The sequence below is a fragment of the Malania oleifera genome, chromosome 12, assembly GCF_029873635.1.
Source record: "Malania oleifera isolate guangnan ecotype guangnan chromosome 12, ASM2987363v1, whole genome shotgun sequence".
Classification (NCBI taxonomy): domain Eukaryota; kingdom Viridiplantae; phylum Streptophyta; class Magnoliopsida; order Santalales; family Ximeniaceae; genus Malania; species Malania oleifera.
The window spans coordinates 39,315,719-39,338,152 of record NC_080428.1 but is presented as its reverse complement, the minus strand read 5'-3'; the positions used below and the strand labels follow the sequence as shown (position 1 = coordinate 39,338,152).

The window sequence follows — 22,434 nt, the reverse complement described above, 5'->3', positions numbered from 1 at the left end:
TTGAATAGGAATAAAAGACCCAGGCAGAATTGTAGAATCATTACAATTCTACTCATGGTGATTGCTGTTGTCATGAAATAGTGCCAAGAAGAACAACTGATGGGTCATCTTGGGGTTGTCTTGTATGAATATCTGGGAGAAAAGTATCCAGAAGTTTTGGGATCAATACTGGGGGCGCTCAAAGCTATTGTCAATGTTATTGGTATGACAAAAATGACTCCTATGATAAAGGATTTGCTTCCTCGACTGACCCTAATCTTGAAGAATCGGCATAAGAAGGTGCAGGAAAATTGTATTGATATTGTTGGTCGAATTGCTGACCGTGAAGCTGAATTTGTCCCAGAAAGAGAATGGATGAGGATTTGTTTTGAGCTTCTTGAGATGCTTAAAGCCCATAAAAAAAAGTATTCAACGAGCAATTGTGAACACGTTTGGCTACATTGCAAAAGCCATTGGACCACAAGATGTCCTTGCAACATTATTGAACAATCTCAAAGTGCAGGAGCGTCAGAACCGCGTGTGTACTACCGTGGCAATTGCAGTAGTTGCAAAAACATGTTCTCCTTTTACAGTACTACCAGCATTAATGAATGAGTATCATATACCATAACTCAATATGCAGAATGGTGTTTTAAAATCACTCTCTTTTCTTTTTGAGTACATTGGTGAAATGGGTAAAGATTACATTTATGCAGTCACTCCACTACTTGAGGATGCTCTCATGGATAGAGATTTGGTACATAGGCAAACTGCTGCATCTACTATTAAGCACATGGCTTTGGGAGTGGCTGGTTTAGGTTATGAGGATGCTTTAGTACACTTGCTGAATTATGTACGGCCAAACATATTTGAGACTTTTCCGCATGTTATTAATGCTGTCATGGAAGCCATAGAAGGGATGAGGGTTGCCTTGGGTGCAGCTTCAGTCCTGAACTATTGTCTGCAGGGGCTCTTCCATCCTGCAAGAAAGGTTAGGGAAGTTTACTAGAAGATTTATAACTCACTGTATATTGGAGCTCAAGATGCACTGGTGGTTACTTATCCTGTGCTAGAGGATGAGGTGAGCAACATATACAGTAGGCCTGAGTTGGTGATGTTTATATGAGATTTTGTTTATTCTTCATGCTTCAGGTGAATCTACAAGAGGCTCTTGGACAGGCTAGGACCTATCTTGGGGTTCTTTCCGTGGCTACTGCAGTTTGTTTGGATGTGCATGCTTATTAAGCTGGATTGATGAACTGCTTGCTATTTGTTAACTTCTTCAGTAGTTTGCTAATTTAGGAACTTTGTTATAAAATGAATACTTTACTGTTGTGAATTTGATAGTTTTCATGTACTTCCTCTCTGACTTAATTTTCTATCCTTGTACTAATTTTGTATTACTTCCATCCTCTCTTGAATTCCATAAATATACTGTTGGATCCTGCCTGTTAACTTAAAATTTTGGGGATTCGGTATTGTAGGAGTATTCCTATGATAATAATATTCTTATGGTTTGATTGGTTTGAGGGAATAGTTATTCTTTCAAATAAGATGGAAAATAGTTAAATTTTGGAAATTAAGGGAATAGTTATTCCTGGTATATTTTTAATTATTTTATTTAACATATAATAAGAAAGAAATAGATATTCTCAAATTTTGGGAATAGTAGCTTTTACATAGGACATCTTGTACATAAGGGGATTGAAGATCCCAAATTTATACCTACCATTCTTCCATAATTCTCCACCTCTTTTAGAAGGTTAGGAAGCCTAATTTAATAATTTATTTTGACCCAATGAGAGGCCAAGGATTGTCTCATTTGGCATAGATGCAGAGGACCATTCTGTACATATCCATTTGATATGTCTACCATATCATAGTTCTATATTGAATGTGTACTTGAAAGTTCGGTTCATGCTACTATTATGTGAGATACCTTTTATAGGATTGTGAGATTGGGGACTAAAATGGCGAAAATACTCATCAAAATATGGCTTGAGACTATTACATTTGGTACAAAACTACCCTAGAGATGCTATCATATGTGGATCATGCACAAAAATGAAAGTCACTCTAATGAGGTCATTGATAAGACAAGCAGACCATAACATTATACCAATAATTATTAAATATCTATTGATATATTTTGAAAGTAAAAAAAAAAGGATAAAGTATTTATTCTAATTGAAATCCTCATGCATTTTCTATTTCATTTAATTGTCACTAGCTTTTACATACCTTCTAATGAGAGGAGTCACTCACATCATCTGGACAGGATTGGCGCATCATTTGTTTGATCTGCACTTTCCAATTCTTCATGGCTTGCATCTCCGCTTCCCAGTTTGACATCTTTTCTTTCAATTGCTGGTTCTCTGCTTCCACCATTTGTATTCGGATAACCATCGCCTCCTCTCAAGCCTCGGCGGCTCGACGCTCTTAGTCAATCTTAGCACAAGGCGCCGCACTGAAAGAAGATGATGATGTTGGGGCGACGTATCCACTCCCAAGACCATTCAACCAGCCACCTGATCGTTGCCCAAGCACCTGAGTGCAGATCTCGTCATCCGTCATTGGTTGACTGCCCTCTGCAACGGGTGCATCCCGCAGCTCAAGCATCCTTGCCTATTTTCAGTCATGAAAATGATGAAAATGAAGAAATAAGGATAAAACTGACGTTTTGAATAAGATAATGAACTAAATAATCTGCTTGACTTACATGTTTCATCTAGACACCCTGGCACCACTCCTGTGATGTCCTCTGATGTGTTCTCTGATACAGATCTGGCCTCGACTCCAGGTCGCCAATGACGGGATCACGCTACATTATCATATAAAAGTTCATCAATATGAATTCAGCGGTGTCAATATAAATAACACTTGTCAGGTAATGGTCAGATAGTTTCATAGCAATTACCTTTTGATGATTGACGAACAATTTCGAGCCACCAGAATGCGTCGTATCTAGTTTGCTACGATTCGCAGGATTTTTTTCATAGATAGCCTACAAAATAAATGTAATGACTTTTTATTATTCACATAAATATGAAAAAGTAGTTATTGTAATTAATAGAACACATCACCTGATAGTTAGGGTCGCGAAAATGGCGACACACCACCCGCCAATCCTCTAGGGAGATCTTATTGTATGGGTGCGCTTCTGCCTCATCTCCCATCTCCCTAAAATGGTTGCGCATTTTTCTGCGATAGGTCTTAAATCGAGAGCACAACTGCGTGTTCACCGCCTTTTTGACATGGTATGCAATGAAAATTTCCATATCAAACTCTTCCTGCATGTGAAATATATATTGAATGTTAGAGAATCTTTTGGGTAATATATTAAAAGTGAAAGAAATGTTTTAGGGTTACTTACCAAGATGCACTCATATAGAACCAAGCACTGAACCTCCATCACCTTTGGCCAGGTGAAGCAAGTGATTGGAGCATATTGGCGACATATAATGCCAAGCTCCAATGACCAGGCTGTGCACCAATCGTCAAGCGGGGCCGTAAAGCTTGGAGGAATGTCGATATGGATCCACCGCCCAGTCCTCTTCAGATGCTTCTTTAGCACAACATTCTTCGCTGCACCATGGCCTGCGCTCGTTTGAGTCATAGAGGTCGATGCTGAAAGAAGAGTTAAAGAACAATAAGATAATCATACACATGAAATGACAGTAAATATATTATTCTAAATCAAATAATCGTAACCTTACCAACGCTGCTCATTATAGACAGCAACTCACCCTGGGCTTGATCCCCAACTGATAGATCAATGTCAGACTGGGATCCCGAGGGCTCAGATGGTGCTGCATCAGCCCAACATGCTCAGTCACTCTCGAGGATGACCCATCATCCTCGCGGGATGATGTCGTCGATAGCCTAGACTGAAGTAAGCGACGACGACCTCCTGGTGCCATGTCTGCAAAATAGTTCACAAGTAAATATAAGAAGATTGGATATTAGATGGATGCATAGTAAATATATTTTCACTTATCTTCACATGTCAAATACACGGTGACAACATATCACGCTTACCCCCTATACTTCATCAATATCAGTACATACTCACTTTCTAGAGTGTCTTCCTCTTCACTGCAGTACTCAACCATAGTTTCTTCTTCCCCATCAATTTCATCACTGTCAATGAAGTCAACATGTACAAAGGGTTCAATTCTAATGTCAGCAATTCCTATGTGTTCTATTGTGGCACCAACCCTATTTAATGGCATAGGATCAGCTCCTTCCTCAGCAACATTGATAGCAGATTGCGTTGCTATGGGATCAGATGGCTAATCTTCTTGGAAAGCATCATCGATGACACTCTTCTCCCTATCTGCGACTTATGTAATATCATACAAACTTCGAGGAGGAATTTTTCAGGCCACATGCCATTCACCCTTTAATTTTGTGTCCTTAAGGTATAACACTTGTTCTGCCTGCGTCGCAAGCACAAAAGGGTCATTTTGATACCATGTTTTACTGAAATTGACACTAGTAAAGTACGCATCTATATTTATCCCACTCTTTTTATTGCTAATGTCCCACCAGGTACACTTGAAGATGTGGACAAGTTTGTTAACTCCATAATGAAGCTCTATAATGTCATCCAACACACCAAAATAGTCAATTCCCTCATCTCTTTCTGTGCCTAGCACCGCAACTTCACAATTTTGGGTTCTTCTATGTAGTTCGAGGGACTTCGTATGAAAGCGTAAGCCGTTGACAATGCAACCGCTGTAGCGTTTAACTCGTTGATCTGGGCCACATGCCAACGTGTACAAATCTTTATTTGCTGTTGGTTCTTTATTATAATACATGATTTTCATCTATTAATTACAAAGGACTTTAGATGAGTAAACCGTCAATATTGAAATTGTACATTGTAGTGAACTCAGGCAGTAGTTGTTACTTACACGGCACCCAAACCAATTGACAAATTCCTTCTTATGTCTTTCGTCAACATTCCTTTCATTTTGAGCCAAAAGTTCAGCTTTATGTTCGCTATATGCAACAATAGTACATGTTAATGTCAACTAAGTATATATGCATATGTAAATACAATGCAAAGTAAGGAGTTTTGAACCCCGTACTCAATATATGGAATAATTTCATCACAATTATTGAGGACGTAAAAATGTGTCTTTCGTAGGTCGTCCATATCAATGAAATCATAAACTTGTGCAACGAATGGCCGAACATTTCCTTGGAATATAGAACTCCTCAATTCTTCATCTTCGGCATTAATAGCATGAACATATGCATTTCACTCCTCACGAGTGAACATTGTTTCAATATCATGTAGATACATTAAGAAAAATGCAAGACATTCACTTTCAATGTATGCCTCAATGATTGAACCTTCCGGTCGTGCCTTATTGCACACATACCCCTTCAAAGTGGATAAAAACTTATGCATTTTACATAGCATTAGTGACTTGTACACACAAAAAAAAAAAAACAAGGAAATCACGAGAACATTGTAGGACTTTATAATTTACCTCTCAATAGGATACATCCAACGATATTGGACCGATCCTCCAATTATGGCCTCCATTGGTAAATGGATGGCTAGGTGGACCATCACATCGAAGAATGCTGGCGAAAATATTTTCTTCAGCTTGCATAGTATGATCACAATGTCCTCTGCTAACCGTTCAAGTAAGTTTACGCTCAATTTCTTGGAGCACAACTGTCGAAAGAAGATGCCCAATTCAATCAGCACCGAGCGAACATCTTCGTTCAAGTGTCCACGAAGGAAAACAGGCAGAACTCGTTGCAAAAGGATGTGACAGTCATGACTTTTCATTCCTAACATCTTCCCTTCCTTCATGTTTATGCATCGAGATATGTTCGATGCATATCCATCAGGGAACTTCACTGATTTCAACCATTCGAAGAAATTATTCTTCTCATCTTTCAAAAATGTGTAACAGGCTGATGGCATAAAAAGTTTGTCCCCATCATGAATCAGATGCAACTCAGGCTGCAATCCCATATCTTCCATATCCCGACGAGCATTTGCATTGTCCTTTGTCTTCCCATTTATATCCAACAATGTACAAATGAAATTCTCACAAATGTTCTTCTCGATGTGCATGACATCCAGGTTATGCGTAGTGGAAGATCTTTCCAGTACGACAACTCGAAGAAGATGCTTCTCTTTGACCAATTTAACTCCCACTCAGCACGTTTCCTTTTTCTACTACTAGGTGATTTCCCAAATTTCATATCTCTGATCAACTTGAGGTGATTTAATATCTCTTCCCCACTTATTCGATTTGGTTACAACCTTCGTTCAGGTTTTCCATTAAAGCTTCTGACACCACAAGTCCTCCAAGGATGTCCAGGTCGTGAAAAACAATGATGACATATAAAACATAACTTGCGTCCATGCTTTAAGGATAAGGACCCAGCATCCTTATTACACACTGGGCATGCTAAGTAACCTTTTGTGCCCCAGCCCGATAGATTGCCATAGGCGGGAAAATCATTACTTGTCCACAAAAATACAGCATGCATAAAAAATGTTGTCCCGGTTTCCACATCAAATGTCTCCACTCCTTTTTCCCATAGTTCTTTCAACTCATCAATTAATGGCCTTAAGTAAACATCAATATCATTACTAGGTGCCCACGGTCCATGAATAAGCAGAGACAAATGAAGGTTTCTTTCATACATCGCCATGTCGGCATATTATATGGCATCATCATAACTGGCCACATGCTATATGGGTTGTTCATGTTATCGAAAGGATTGAACCCATCTGAAGCAAGGCCAAGTCTGATGTTGCGAGCATCACTAGCAAATCATGGATGCATTTTATCAAACTCTGCCCAAGCTTCGGAGTCCGCTGGATGGCTAAGGGTGCTTCCATCTTGAAGACATTTCTCTTTATGTCATCTCATATCTGTAGCAGTCTTTTTGCACATATACAATCGTTGCAGCCGCGAGATTAATGGACGATATCGCAAAACTTTTTGGGGGATGTTTTTACTTTTCTTCTGATTAGTTGTATACGGTTCACCACATTCTGGACACCCATTCATATTTTCATGTTCACCATAAAAGAGTGCACAATCATACCTACACGCATGTATTGTAGTGTAACCGAGACAAAATTCATGCATGTATGTCTTTGCCTCATAAAAAGACTTGGGAAGTGTGTCACCATCAGGCAGTGCTGCCTTAATGAGGCTTAAATGCATGTTGAATGCGCTCTGAGATAACCCATGCATTATCTTTGCATGAAGCAACTTTATCAGGAACTCTAATTTTGAGAACTTTGTACAGTTTGGATATAGGGGCACTCGTGCATCCCTCACGAGATTGGCAAATGGTTTACCAAATCGATTTAACGTACTAGGATCGCAAGGTATGGTACCTGCTGAAATAGATTCATCACCAGTATGCGACACACTGAAATCTTCCGTGTCCACTGCAATCCCCCTTTGTAAGTCACCTAACATTTTGAATAACCCTTCCGAATGTGTATCACCACCTACTATATTTGCCCCCTAATCTTCATCGTCATCATCGCTCTGAACTGCGTAATCTTCACCATGGAACGCCCATCTTGTGTACCTTTTTCTCCATTCCAAAGTCTAATAAATGTGAATGGACCAAATCAATGTGTTTGAATGTTATGTTTTGGCATTTCTTGCAAGGACACCTTATTCTACTAGCACCGTCAGCATAAGGACGCGCGAACTCTATGAAATCATGTACCCCTTTCACGTATTCTGGCAACCTACCCCAAGCGTTCATCCAACTCTTATCCATGTTCATTAGTTCCCTATAACATGTTCAAGTAAATGGTGTTGATTACATTTTCAGAATGTTTATGACGCATGCATCGTGAATCTTATAATCAACCACCTTCCGTCTAAAGGGTATGGATCCTATCCCATTCAGGAATGTTGCAATTACATTGCGATCAATCGCTCAAATTCCTTCGTCGTAGTCATTATAAATTTCAACAATATCTCCCCATAGCTCTCCAAGTACACGAGATGGGGGAAGTGCACATCACCTGCTAGTTTTCCATCACTAACAAGTTGTCACCACACCCCACTATGCACCCAGAGAACACAAGTAAAGACACGATCGAAATATATAATGACAATGACGAAAGCGTGAAGACAAGAATGTAAATACAACTTTCTAAATTGTCCACATTGGACAATTCAATAATGGTTGAAATACAAACATGACTAATAGTAAATGAAACAAATAATTGACATGTTCAATTGATTATTAGTCTACATAATATGACTAATAATCAATTGAATTTTAACAATTAATTTGTCCCACATGTACAATGAGGCATGAATGTATAGTAACCATTCTTGAACGGGTCTAAGCTTCGATGCACACATGAAATGACAATAATTAATTTTGCATAAGAAGCCCATGATAAGTAGGCAAGGCATAAGCCATATGGAATTAAGGTGTAAACCTTTTGAGAATTTCAATTTTTAGATAAAAAATACATAAATAAATTACATGTACTTTAAAAATAAGGAAAAAACTACATAATTATAAATGCAATGTAAAAAATAAATATACTTTTTAAACTATTTTTTAGTCATTCAAAATACTAACTTAAATTCCTTAACTAAATCAAGCCAAGAGAAAGTTATAAAATTGCAAAGTTCATATTACTTTCAAGATTTATGATACAACTCCCAATTATTCCTATATTGTTTCCAAATATCATCCAACAATAAACCTCCACCTCAGTCAAAACTCTGCCACATTTAATGATACTTGACGAATCAAAGCCTCTTCTCTCTCAAAGGCTTGAAGACTTTCTTTCCTTAATATGTGTCCCTCCCTCCTCCTTCCCTCCCTCTTTGGTTTTTCCTCTTTAGATGGGACTCTCCCTTGATGTAAGGATCTTATTTTCCATGTTCCTCGAAGACAGTGATGGTAACAATAATGATGCATGCATGGTTGATGGATGTCTTATGACTCTTATTCTGTCAATTAGATTTATAGTTGAACAAAAATTTTTGTATTTTTCTTTGAAGCCTTCGACCATTTTTTGACAATTGATGAATGATGAATGTTTCTTAAGTTCTCTAATATGAGTGTTGTTAATGATTATGCAGTTCATAACTGAGCATGAATAATGCCTATTACCTCAATATTTTTCATTTAAAAGGAAAAACATGTCTAAATATATATATATATTTTATATTAAATAAAATATCCCAATCGTGTTGTATCATTGTTTTTACAAAATCACCATATTGTTGTATCTGTCTTTTGCCGTATTCATATCCTGTAATGGTATCGGTGCTTCCTAGATTAGGAATAACACAAAAGGAGCAATTGAGCAAGCAATATGACACAAAATAATCCATCTAAAGGACATCCTTAAGTCCTTATCCCTGTCAAACCATTTAAGAGGTGGTACAGTTACATAAATACAGAAAAACAAAGGCAAAGTAGACCACAATGAACAATGTAGTTACAAAAGCTAGCAAATATTTCTGAGGTATCCCAAATTTAGAAATATGGCAATGCATCGAGAACATGAAGTGGAATATCTCCCCTATACAGATTAAGCTAGACATGATTGAATCTATGAATAAAGAAGTCATGCCTTGAAGCTTCACTTGAAATTACTAAGAAAGTTACTAATCATTTGCATAAGCATGTGCATCAAGCTACTTCGTCTAATGATGTGTGGGCCATGAATGTGTTAGATAATTGAAAGCCAACAGCAATAAAAATTAAGACTTTCTACCAAGCCCCAACTCCAATTAAAATTAGAGAAGTGCAAAATAATAGTGAGCAACTCAACTCCAATAAAAATTAAGACTTACTAACTCCATTAATTGCACGAGGATAATTCCAATACAGTTGTGACGAATCACATGCTGATGAGCTGCTTCCGGCTGCCACAATAAGATCTGTTGACTCTACGAGTCCAATCCGATTTTGATAATAACAAATCACTTGGTATTTGATCTGTACATTAAGTTTGTGAACAGGACCTATATTAAGCATGCACGGAAAGATAACGAGTCATGGAAGCCATAAAGTAAAGCTGATACATTTTGGAAAACACTATGGAACTCAAAGAGTGCGAGAATCAAGATGCAAGCTGCAAAGTTCAATAATATCTTGGGAATGGGTATTTAGATCTCTCGTACTTACATTTTCGTATGATTTAATTTTAGGCTCATTATAACTTAGAATGGTTTTAGGATTCATGCATTTCATGTACATAATTAGGAAACTCTCATGGACCTTGAAATGTTTTCAAAATCATGAAAAAAATATGTTTTATGAAAGACCCAAGAAAAGGAGCCAAGCAGATTTTCTAGTTAGAAATGAAAATTTGAGAAAATGCAAACTTCGGTCGCCTGAACTCAAACCTCAGTAGCCTGAAGAATTTCTTCGGTTGCCTGAAGATTAAGTTCAGTCGCCTGAAGAATTAAATGGAGAAGATAGAATCTGGCCGAGGCTCTTCGATCGCCTGACCTTGGAACCTCAAGCGCCTGAAGTTGACACTTCAGGAGCCTGAAGTCAAGTTCGGTTGCCTGAACTTGCGCGAAAGTCTAAAAATCAGTTCTTTATTAAAAAGACACGCGAAGTATCTTATTGATCCAACGGTTGAGATTAATTCTAAGGGTAATATAATATATATTATGAATATCTAAACCCTAGAATACAAGCTAAGAGATACAATAAGAAAAATATACATCTCATTGCAAGACTTGAACCCTAGAGCTGATTTTCTGCACATAAATCTTCTTTCATCTTCGTTGGGCAAATCTCTATTGAAATCAAAAGGGCATTCATTCATCCAACTAAACTTTAATCCAGTATTAAGGTTTGATCTTTCAAGTTATTACTTTTCAAGAACCTCTCATCTCTTTACGTGTTTATCATTAGAAAGAGGTTTTGATCTTGAGTGTGTATTCACATATAAAAACTGATTTTCGAAAAGATCATGTTTTGAGAAAAGCTTGTTAGCTTGGTTGATTGATTTGCGATTCAAGAAGTATATAAACACATGTTTGTATATATTGTTCATTGGGCTTCTTATTGAAAAACCTACTTTGATTAAAATATTGGAACTTGAAAGAAGCTTTGTGATTTTGATTGAGTTTGTATTCAAGACAAAGATTGTGTTAAATAGCTCACTTCAAATATACTTGTGCATCTTTACAAAGTGAATCAAGAACTCTAGTTGACTCCAAAGCATTCCAAATATATTTTCACTTGGGAGTTTTGATTAAATACGAATTTTTGTATTGACACATATCATACATCAAACAATTGTATCGTTTTTCATACATTCTTTAGCTTCAAGTTATATCATATGTTAATGTACTAGGAAATTGAATTATACTCACAAGCTTTTGTTAGAAGCATTGTTTTGAGTGTTATTTTCAGATTTCATTGTAAACACGGTTCGGGTTGTGAACCAGGTGTGAGGAGAAAGCTGTACCTTTTGTGAGCAGTAGATAAGGAGGGAGTTGTACCTCTTGTAAGCAGCGGTTTGTAAGGGAAGCTCTGTCCCACTTTAAGGAGCAGGGTGTTTAGTGAATCCTTGAGTGGTTGCTCAAGGCGAGGACGTAGGCCAAGTCGGATGAACCTCGTAAAATCGCGTTTGTCTTCTCTCTTCCTTTTACTCTTTATTTTCCGTATTATATTTAAATTGAGTATATTGCATGCATAGATAGGATTGCCACACACACACATAATTGAGCAACTAGAAGTAGTTGGTAAATTTATAAGAAGTGTGTAAAAGGAAATTAAGTGGATTATTTTTTTATATCCAATTCACCCCTCCTCTTGGGATTACACCTTAATCAACAAGATCTTTTGCTCAAGCTTTTCCCTTACTCTTGAAAGTAATTTACAACTTTCCTATCCAAGGTAGCTTCTATCAAATGGAGCCGGAGTAGGAGCAAGAGGAAGAGGTAGAATTGATTACATCTATGCATATTGAGGTCACCACACTCTAAAAGAATATAATTCAGGTTTTGACATTTCTTTGGTTCAATCGAAACTGGTGATCATCATACTAAACAAGCTAAATAAAGAGAAAGGTTGCAAAAGGGATCTCATGAAATGGATCTGATAGCCTACCATGATATGGTGTTTTAAGAATGAATGCCTCCTTGGTGGCACGTGATAAATTTAGACAAAACAAGGAAGGGGTTTAGGCAAGCAATACTTGGGATCTTTAGGACACAAAATAATCAATTTACAGAGCAACCATAAATCCTTATTCCAGCCAAACCATCAATAGAAAGGAAAAACGGAATAAAAGAACAAAACAAAACATAAAATGCGTCGTATCTTATTGTGGAGCAGCGGGAGGCTGGAGGTGTGGAGTCAGGTCGTCTGTGGAGCTGGGGATGACTGATGCTTGTGGCTGTGGTCCGTGGAGCTTGGAGAAGACGATGACTCAAGTTGGGGATCGTTCGCACTTCGCAGGCTCGCAGCACCGGCAGGTCCGGCACGTAGTAGCGCACCAGAGGAGAGGAGAGGATTGAGATTTGAGAGAGTGAGAGCTGAGAGGTCAGAGATGAGCGAGGAAAGGGTAAGAGCCACGGCGCGGGTTAGGGGCCATTAGGGTTTTTTTGGAACTAAAGTCTGAAGTAGTAGTGACGGTTTCAAAACCGTCACTAATACCCTTAACCATTTTTTTTTAAATTTTTTTAAATAAAAAAACTAGTAGTGACGGTTTCAAAATAGTCACTAATACCCTTAACTAATTTTTCAAAATAATTTTTTTAATAAAAACACGTAGTGACGGTTTTCAACCCTTATTAGTGACAGTTCTCCCAAACCGTCACTAATACTCTTAACTAATTTTTTTAAATAATTTTTTAAATAAAAACACTAGTAGTGACGGTTTCAAAATCGTCACTAATACCCACTTATTAGTGACGGTACTCCCAAACCGTCACTAATACCCTTAACTATTTTTTTTTTAATATTTTTTAAATAAAAACACGGGTAGTGACTGTTTCAATACCGTCACTAATACCCCCTTATTAGTGACGATTTTTTCTAACCGTCACTAATACCCTTAACCATTTCTTTTTTAATATTTTTTAAATAAAAACACTAGTAGTGACGATTTCAAAACCGTCACTAATACACTAGAATCGTCACTAATATTTTCCTAGTAAAACACTAGTAGAAATTTTTACTGCACTGTTTTTAGTAACTAAAGTATTAGTGACGGTTTTAAAACTGTCACTAATAGTGTCGTATTAGTGATGGCTGCTCAAACCATCACTAATGCTTAGACTATTAGTGACGGTTCTTAAAAACCATCACTAATACCAACTTTTAGTGACGAAATTGAATTCGTCACTAATACTTTCGTCACTAAAAATCAGTTTTTTTGTGGTGTAAGGGTGATAACAAGAGGAATGCATCCATGCTTTGTATTTAAATCATTTTGAAATTGAATGAAATAAGAATGTCTTTCAATTTCATCTCATCCCACCCTCCTCGAATCATCACCCTGTGTATGCCAAATTTTGTCTATTTTTGCTTGCATTTTGTGTAAGTGACATAGGAAATGGTTTTGCCTGTACAAAGAACTTGGAGCCATTAGTTGGTTTTGGGAATCTATTCAATGTGGCAGAAAAAAAAAAAGAACAAAAAAAAAGAAAAAAATGATGAAAAAAAATGAAGGAAAAGCCTCCAAGTCAGATTTAGTAAGGACCTCACTTCAAGATGCTCTCAGTAGATGGAAACGACTTATCAAGCTTTATCATGCATTTGCTGGATGAAATCGACGAACAAAGTCTCCTGTCTTTGTCTTCTAAATTATGATTGGTGTCTTAAGAGTATAATGATTATATTTTGATCAAATGAAAGGTGGGTATCTTTGGTCTACCAGTTTTCCCATAAAGAATCAAACAATGATTTACCATTTGTTAACCAAATTGAGCTTGAATGTTAAACCAGTTTTTTCTTAAAAGTCAATTCACCAGAAATTTAACTTGGGTTTGGGTCCCCTAGCGTTTGGCAAGTCATTTGAGACAATAATCATTACCAAAAGGATGGTAAGCCATTTTTCTACTACCCAAAAAAAAGTCAAAGAAGAAATCCCTTGCAAGCCCTTTTTGAGCCTGAAAAGTTCAATTCTTAATTAACCCGTCAAAGGATGACACCCCACATTGGGGCAGTTTTTAAAAAAAAAAAAAAGATATCAGTCCCAAATGGAATTCAAATGAAAATGAAGCTAAGATTCCTTCATAATAGGAAAAGCAAAAGTTGTGGTAAAAGAAGAAGAAGATGATGATGATAAAAAAGCAAAAGAAAAAAAAAATAAGAAAGAGAAAGCAAAAGAAAAGGAAGAAGAAAGAAAAATAAGGGACATGATTCATATGTGATCTTTGACTAGCGAATACTTGTGATGAGATTAATAAATTTTGAGCCTTATTTAAATCTTTCTTTCTTTAACCCATACCCCTAGCCTACATTACAGTCCAAATGAAAGTCTTGACCATATTGGTTATTGTCTCAAATGATTTGTCAGACTCAATGTTGAGTCTAAACTACATAATGACCTGATCCTGAAAAGGTATGAAGGCAGCTTGTTCAAATGACAAGTTCAGTCAATACTTTGCGAATACAATACCACAAATTGGGGTAGAAACTTTAGTTATGGAATGGGATTTTTTAGCCTTAGTTTCCTTGTTCTTGGTGAAACCTAAATCCTAAGCCTACATTTCGTCTCGTGTCTTAAAGTCCACCCTGAGATCGAAATATTGATCAAACTACTTAATGAGACACTAGTTATAATTCAAGACAGAAAGTTTGAAATAAGCTTGAAATAAGTAAGAAAGAATCTTTAAGTGGTGATATAGTGGACGAGTTATGGTTATAAGGCTTAAAAAAAATTAAAAAAAAAAAAAAAGGGAAAGGGTTTGCCCATTGATGCATTGGTTATCGAGTCCCAAAGAGGGTAATCTAAATACAGCCAAAAGAACCTCAGGATCTTGCACCAGATTGATCATCCTTAGTGGAGTAATTCTGAGCCCTACACCTGAGGACATTTTCCAAAAGAATCTCGGGATCTTGCACCTGATTGATCACCCTCAGTAGAGTAACCATTTTCCAAAATACTGACCTTCCAAAAGATCTCGAGACCTGGCACCCAATTGATCATCCCCAGTGAAGCAATTTTTCAAGACTTAGAACCCTGCACATGAGCTTATTCTTCAAGGAGTCTCGGAATCTTGAACCCGATGGATCATCTTCAGCGGAGCAATTCTTCAAGACTTAGAACCCTACACTTGAGGACACTTCCCAAAAGATCTCGAGACCTCGCACCTGATTCATCATCCCCCATATAGAGTAACCATCCCCTCGGTCCAAATTGAGTCATCTACCTTGAAATTAAAGCCCAGACCCTCGCATCCAAAATTTGTGTTGTTCACGATGAAACTGAGGTGTCGGATCACCTCAAAGCCTTCTTGATTATCTCATTAATGCGAGTAGTTTCATTCAAATTGTTTTGATTATCTTATTCAGTCTTATTGACCCTTCGCGGTCCTACTCTTATTGACCCTTCGCGGTCCCACCTTGTTGACCCTTCACGGTCCAACCTTATTGACCCATCACGGTCCCACTTTATTGACCCTTCACAGTCCCCCCTATTAACCCATCGTAGTCCCACCTTATTGACCCATCGTGGTCCCACTCTTATTGACCCTTCACGGTTTCACTCTTATTTACCCCTTCGCGGTCCCACCTTATTGACCCATCGCGGTCCCACTCTTATTGACCCCTTCGTGGTCCCACCTTATTAACCCTTCGCAGTCCCACCTTATTGACCCTTCGCAGTCCCACCTTATTGACCCTTCACGATCCACACTTATTGACCCATCGCGGTCCCACCTTATTGACCCTTCGCGATCCCACCTTATTGACCCATCGCAGTCCCACCTTATTGACCCATCGTGGTCCCACCTTATTGACCCATCGTGGTCCCACCTTATTGACCCATCGTGGTTCCAACTTATTGACCCTTCGCGGTCCCACCTCATTGACCCTTCGCGGTCCCACCTTATAGACCCATCACGGTCCCACCTTGTTGACCCATCGCGGTCCCACCTAATTGACCCATCGCGGTCCCACCATATTGACTCATCGCGGTCCCACCTTATTGACCCATCGCGGTCCCATCTTATTAACCCATCGTGGTCCCATCTTATTGACCCTTCACGGTCCCACTTTATTGACCCTTCGTGGTCCCACCATATTGACCCATCACGGTCTCACCTTATTGACCCATCGTGGTCCCACCTTATTGACCCATCGTGGTCCCACCTTATTGACCCTTTGCGGTCCCACCTTATTGACCTTCGCGGTCCCACCTTATTGACCTTCGCGGTCCCACCTTATTGACCCTTCACGGTCCCACCTTATTGACCCTTCGTGGTCCCACCTTATTAACCCATCACGGTCCCGCCTTATTGACCCATCACGGTCTCACTCTTATTTACCCATCGCGGTCCCACTTTTATTGACCTTTCGCGGTCCCACTCTTATTGGCCCTTCGTGGTCCCTTCTTATTGATTTTTCATGGTCCCACTCTTATTGACCCATCGCAGTCCCCTCTTATTGACCATTCACGGTCCCACTCCTATTAACCCTTTGCGGTCTCACTAATGTTGATCCTTCGCTGGTTTGAACACCTGACCTCGTGAAAGGCACTCCCGCAGGCCGCACTACTGACATGAATATTCTGTTGTTTGTATATTATTATTAATTTATTAGTATTACTATTGTATGGATTGTGTTAGTATTAATATTATATTATTTGTACATTATTATTGGTAGTATTGTTACATTGGTTATGTATTATTATTATAAACACAAGTATATTATTTGTACATTATTATTAATATTATTGGAGTATTATTGTTATTATCATCATTGTTATTGTAATCAGCACGTTATTATTATTATTATTATTATTATTATTATTATTATTATTATTATTATTATTATTAAATGTGCAATGCTTACATGATATGTTTAATATGTAGGGCTGGCTGGTGTTTAATACGCAAGGTTTGGTTGAATGTATTTGAATATGCAAGGTTTATGTGGTGGGTTTATTATTTCGGGTTTGCTTGTGTGTATGTGAATATGCAAAGTTTCATGTGGTAGGTTTAATATGGTATGTTTGCTACTTAGTGTTCATTTATATATTCTATGATCAAAAACCTCTCATACTAGTATTTTCCTATAAAAAAATATCCTATACAATTTCAACATTTGGGAGTGTATTTTCTTAAATATTTTCTTGATTTTTAATCAATATGATTTTAATGAGAGGGTATGAGCTTTCGGGCTTCATACCCTTAGTTCTGAGGGAATATATATATATATATATATATATATATATATATATATATATATATTACGTATATTTTTGTATGATTTATTCATTTATTTATTTATTCATTTTGCATGTGTAAATTCACAAAAGGAGCAACCTAAAAGTCTTTTTAAATTTACTTTGGGATAATTTAGTAATTAATTAGGTACCATTCGTAAGAACGGACGCATAGGGGGTGCTCATGGCTTCCCCTCGCGTAACCAAACTCCTGATCCCAGCTTTGGTAACGCGGACTAATTCTACCCTTAACTGGGTAGTAAATAAGTGTTCTAATCACACTAAAAGGTTAGTGAAGACTCCATTCCTGTTTTTCTCGAAAATTTAAATAACAATTTTCTATTTCGCTGCCCCAGGGTACACGAGCTTCGGGATGTCGCGACAATGATAATTACATAAAAACCTCTTTAGGAGCAGGTGAGTATTCATCAGTTGTAAAACTCACTAGTTATTGTCAGTGTGTTTAGCCTACTTGCCTCCCTCACTACACACACGATGTCAACGGAGGTGTTGTTAGTGAATTACATTTGCTTCAATGTTTACTACTTGCTTGCCATGGTTTTCATGAATTAATTACTGTTTCCGCTGCCATTTGATTGAATGCTAATGAAAGTGTTTCGTGGATGAATGTTGGTAAACGATAGGCTAGCTAGTTAAGCAAGAGTGCTTTAGCTAGCGTTGCACGGCCCTTCACAAGGGTGTGAAATTAGTCGAACCGTGACACTTCTCTCTGCCTCGCGGCCTTCCTGCAACCTCATGGCCGTAATCCACCAAAACAGCCACCTTCATTCTCCCTCAACCACATTCACGGCCTGCCACCACCATCCTTCTCCGACCATTCGCAATCGCAGCCAACTATCTTCATCGTTCTCACAACTCCCTTCACTTTATGCACACACTACACACATCGTTTTTATACACAGAAACCCACACACCCCCACACACAAAAACAAACACTCACCCATGGCTTGCAACTCCTTCTCTGGCCACTCCTCACACACTAAAACACACACCCAGCCCCCCTCACGGCTGCGACCACCATCCTTGACCTCTCACCTGCTGCATAGCTCCATGCCTCAACTGTAGCTTCCATCCTCACACGCATGCAGCCACGCACCGACAACACACACTCCTTCACCCATTAAAGCACACACCACATACAAACTCATGCATGCAGCAACACACACCATTGAACCCCGGCCACCATTCATGCGCTTACACACACAGCAAACTCACACCAACACACACCTTTACACACACTAAACCACACACAAAAGCTTACACTAACACACATTTTTACACACACTATTTCATGCACTCAAAACCCCTCTCACGCACACTGTTTTATGCACTAAAATACACACATACAAACACACTATTTCATGCACCACTCCCACACATCCTAACACCTACTACCACACACACTATACACACACACACTAAAATACACACATACACACACTGTTTCACGCAATACTCCCACACCTACTGCCACACACACATTGCTCACACACCGGCACACACACTAAAAGACACACACAACACATCATTGCGCAACCTGCACACCCACCTGCACACACACTATTACACACAATTACACTATTACACACTATTACATTATTACATGCACTGATACACTATTACACTCTTATACACTATTACACTATTACACGCTATTATACATTATTACACACTATTACACTATTACACCCTATTCATTCATCACTTTTTGTAGTGATTAATGGGTACTCCACGCACACACCCAGGCACAACACCCACCCACTCATGCACGTACACACCCATGCACACACGTACACACCCGTGCATATACAAACTCTAAGCATGCATGCAACACGTACCTAAACACACTTTTACACACATCCCATGCACATAGCACATACCAAAACACACGATAACTCGTGCGTCCCATAGGCATCGCGTGTTGACATGGCCTTGACAGGGCCTAAAACTGGTAGACCCCTTTTAATCGATTCATTGCTAAGCTGATTTGGGTCCTCTGAACTGGTATGAAATCGATTTAGCCTCCCATTTTATTTTCATCTTTTTTTCAATTTTCACGAATTTCGCCTTAATTCCTTTTTTGTTATTTAATTACTTCGGGAAAATATTCAAAAATCACAAAAATCAAAATTTTCCAAAAATGTCTTTGCACTTGAAAAAATCACAAAAAAAAATTCATAAATTTCTTAGAAAAATCATAAAATATTTTTGAGGTCTGTGTCGTCCCGAAGGAGTCCGAAAACCTCCTGGGAATATTATTTTCATACTTAGAAAAATCCTACAAATTTCAAAAAAAAAAATCCATGGAGCGTATTTTGTACCTTATTTTCTCGATTTTCCAAACCCTATGATTTAAAAGGGAGGCATGAGCTCTTCGAAGTTCGGTATGCCCCGGCTCTGAGGAAATACTTATGTAGTATTTTATGTTGTGCATTTTCTTTGATTTTTGAAATGGAGTAATTTTCAAAGGCTTATTAGATTTATTTTGGGATAATTTTTTATTAATTAGGTACCGTTCGTAATAACGAGTGCGTGCTAATACCTTCCCCTCGTGTAATCGAACCCCTAAGCTCGACTCTGGTATCGTAGACCGATTCTACCCTTAATTGGGTAGTAATCAAGTGTTCTAACCATACTTCAAAAGGTTAGTGGCGACTCCATACACCATGATTTCCACGAAAATATTCTTTTCAAAATTCACCATTTTTCCTAGTTCGCAGCCACACTCGTGCCAGTGTTTAGCGAGTCCAGGACATCGCAACAGCTTGGCGACTCCACTAGGGAAGATCAAGAGTTGAGCCAATGGTTAATTGAAGATTATCCCTAAGCTCAAATCTAATAAGCCTTCTTGATTACTCCTTCCATTTTGTACATGTTGTTCACACGATTGTTTGATTGCAGGTATTTCGTGAGTGTTATGGTAAGCATGATTAAATAAGTGAATTACCTGGCTTTAGTTGTGACTGTTTTGTTTACTAAATAAGCATGCGATTACTTGTCAATATTTTGTTCAACCATGCCTTTGCTTGTGAATAACTTGTTCTCGTGATTAACTTAGTAAGCATATATTACTTGTGACTACTGTGAATAAGCATGTGATCACTTGATTAAGTATGTGATTACTTCCATGATTGAATAAGCATGTGATTACTTCCATGATTGAATAAGCATGAGATTGTTTATTTCCATGATTGTCTGATTAAAGCATGTTCTTAATTTTGAATAATGAATGGATGAATGTGGGGTGAGGGATTAGGTTAAAATTGGAAAGATTCACACACTTTCACAGCTCTATACCCGGCCTTTCACTATTAGGAGTAGAAAGGAATGCACTAGTGAAAGTCCCTATGTGGCAGGGCTTATAAGGACCCGCGAACCACTCCACTTAGTGTGAGTTTTGTCCAGACCTCTATAAGGGAGGATGAAGTTTCAATCTAGGGACCTTTTTGTCTATACGGATTAGAGCTTAAACCACACATCCAGAATCCCCCGCCTAGGATAGAGCCTCGAAAAACCCTGTACATACTTACCCCGAGGTTGGAACAGAAGCCACTTCCTTCTCCACATGTTGTAATCCATGTCTATTGTATATATGTTTTGAAATGCTTTGTGTTGTACGTTCTGCATCCATTAGGCATCCATATCACTTGACTAATGTTTCGAAAAAAGCTCAATTCATTTGTGAAAGAGTCAAAATTTTATCCCCCAAAGTACCCTGTCAAGGGAAAAATGGATCATTCCTGGAATATTAATTGATAAGGTTTTTCCCGAAACTCTAGCCAAATGATTATTTTAGGTTGCATCACATGCATCTATACAAAAATTTGCACATAATCCTTGCAGAGTTTTCATCTCTAATGGGCTAGTAATCATATTCTAATTTCCTGTAAAATCAAGCCAAACCAAAATCCAGAATTCCAATATTGAGCCCACCTCTACCCACCCTTACAATACCATAAGCAAAGCAATCATGGGTGAACAGCTGGAAAACTAGATCCTGGGCATAAAGCAGGGGCATGAGGAATTGAGTAGTGAGTTGAACAGAATACTGGAGTTGTTGCTAAACAAGGGGGGAAGGTTGTGCAAGTACAAGATGACAAGGAGGATTCAGACCTTTACAACATTAGAAGGAAAGAAGAGATCATGCGGAATCCGTTGGAAAGCCGGGTGAAGGCTCTTGATAAGAGTTAAGAGAAGATCCATCAAGAAATTCAAGAGATTAATAATCAGGTAGTCAAATTTATGGGGATAACCACCTCCTCGTGCATGACTGTGCAATCCCAAAAATAGGTCGTTAGTGAGCATCCTTCGTCACTATTAATGGATTCACTGGCTGGCTTGGGCCCCAGCCTGTGCACATTCGTTCTAACGACCTAAGACCTATGTTTCCAGCTAGATAGAGGTGACCATGCACCACCAGTCGTCAACCCCGGTACCCAAGAAATGGAGCTGACTGAAGAAATGGATGAGGAACAAACCCCTAGCTTGGAAATGAACTATAAGAACAAAATAGTGGGAGAATAGTTACAGGCTACAAAGAAAGCAACCCATCCCAATTCGGAGGAGGCCTTTAATGTCATATTACTACAAAATTCTATTTTACCTTCGAAGTTTGAAATCCCAGACTTTGAGAAGTTCAGTGGGTCTGAAAGCCCCTTAGCTCATCTAGGGATGTATGTCCGGAAAATGGCGGCGCATGCTAACAACGATTATTTGCTCGCCTACTGCTTCCAAAATAGTTTGATAGGGGAGGCTCTAGCATGGTGTAGCCAAGTAAAAGGTTGCACCTGGAAGAATTTGACTCGTGCTTTTATTACTCAATACAGTCATGATGCAACTTCGATTGCAAAGAGCATGGAGGAGAGAACGAGCGAGAACTCTCATCAAAGGAAAGAGGCGATAGCACGGGGTCACCTTTTAACTAAAAAAGGGAAGGTAGTTCATCTATGTGACGACCCTATCAAAAGGACATGTGTTGTCTGTTTCCTCATAAGCACCCCCCGGAGTGGTCCTGATTAGGCAGTCACCAAAGGAAG

The 22,434-nt window shown here is 38.5% G+C and overlaps 1 pseudogene; it reads left to right on the top strand.

The window, feature by feature from the left end:
* Nucleotides 1-213: 213 nt before the first annotated feature.
* On the top strand, nucleotides 214-1,105 carry LOC131144216 (uncharacterized; annotated as a pseudogene).
* Nucleotides 1,106-22,434: the final 21,329 nt, after the last annotated feature.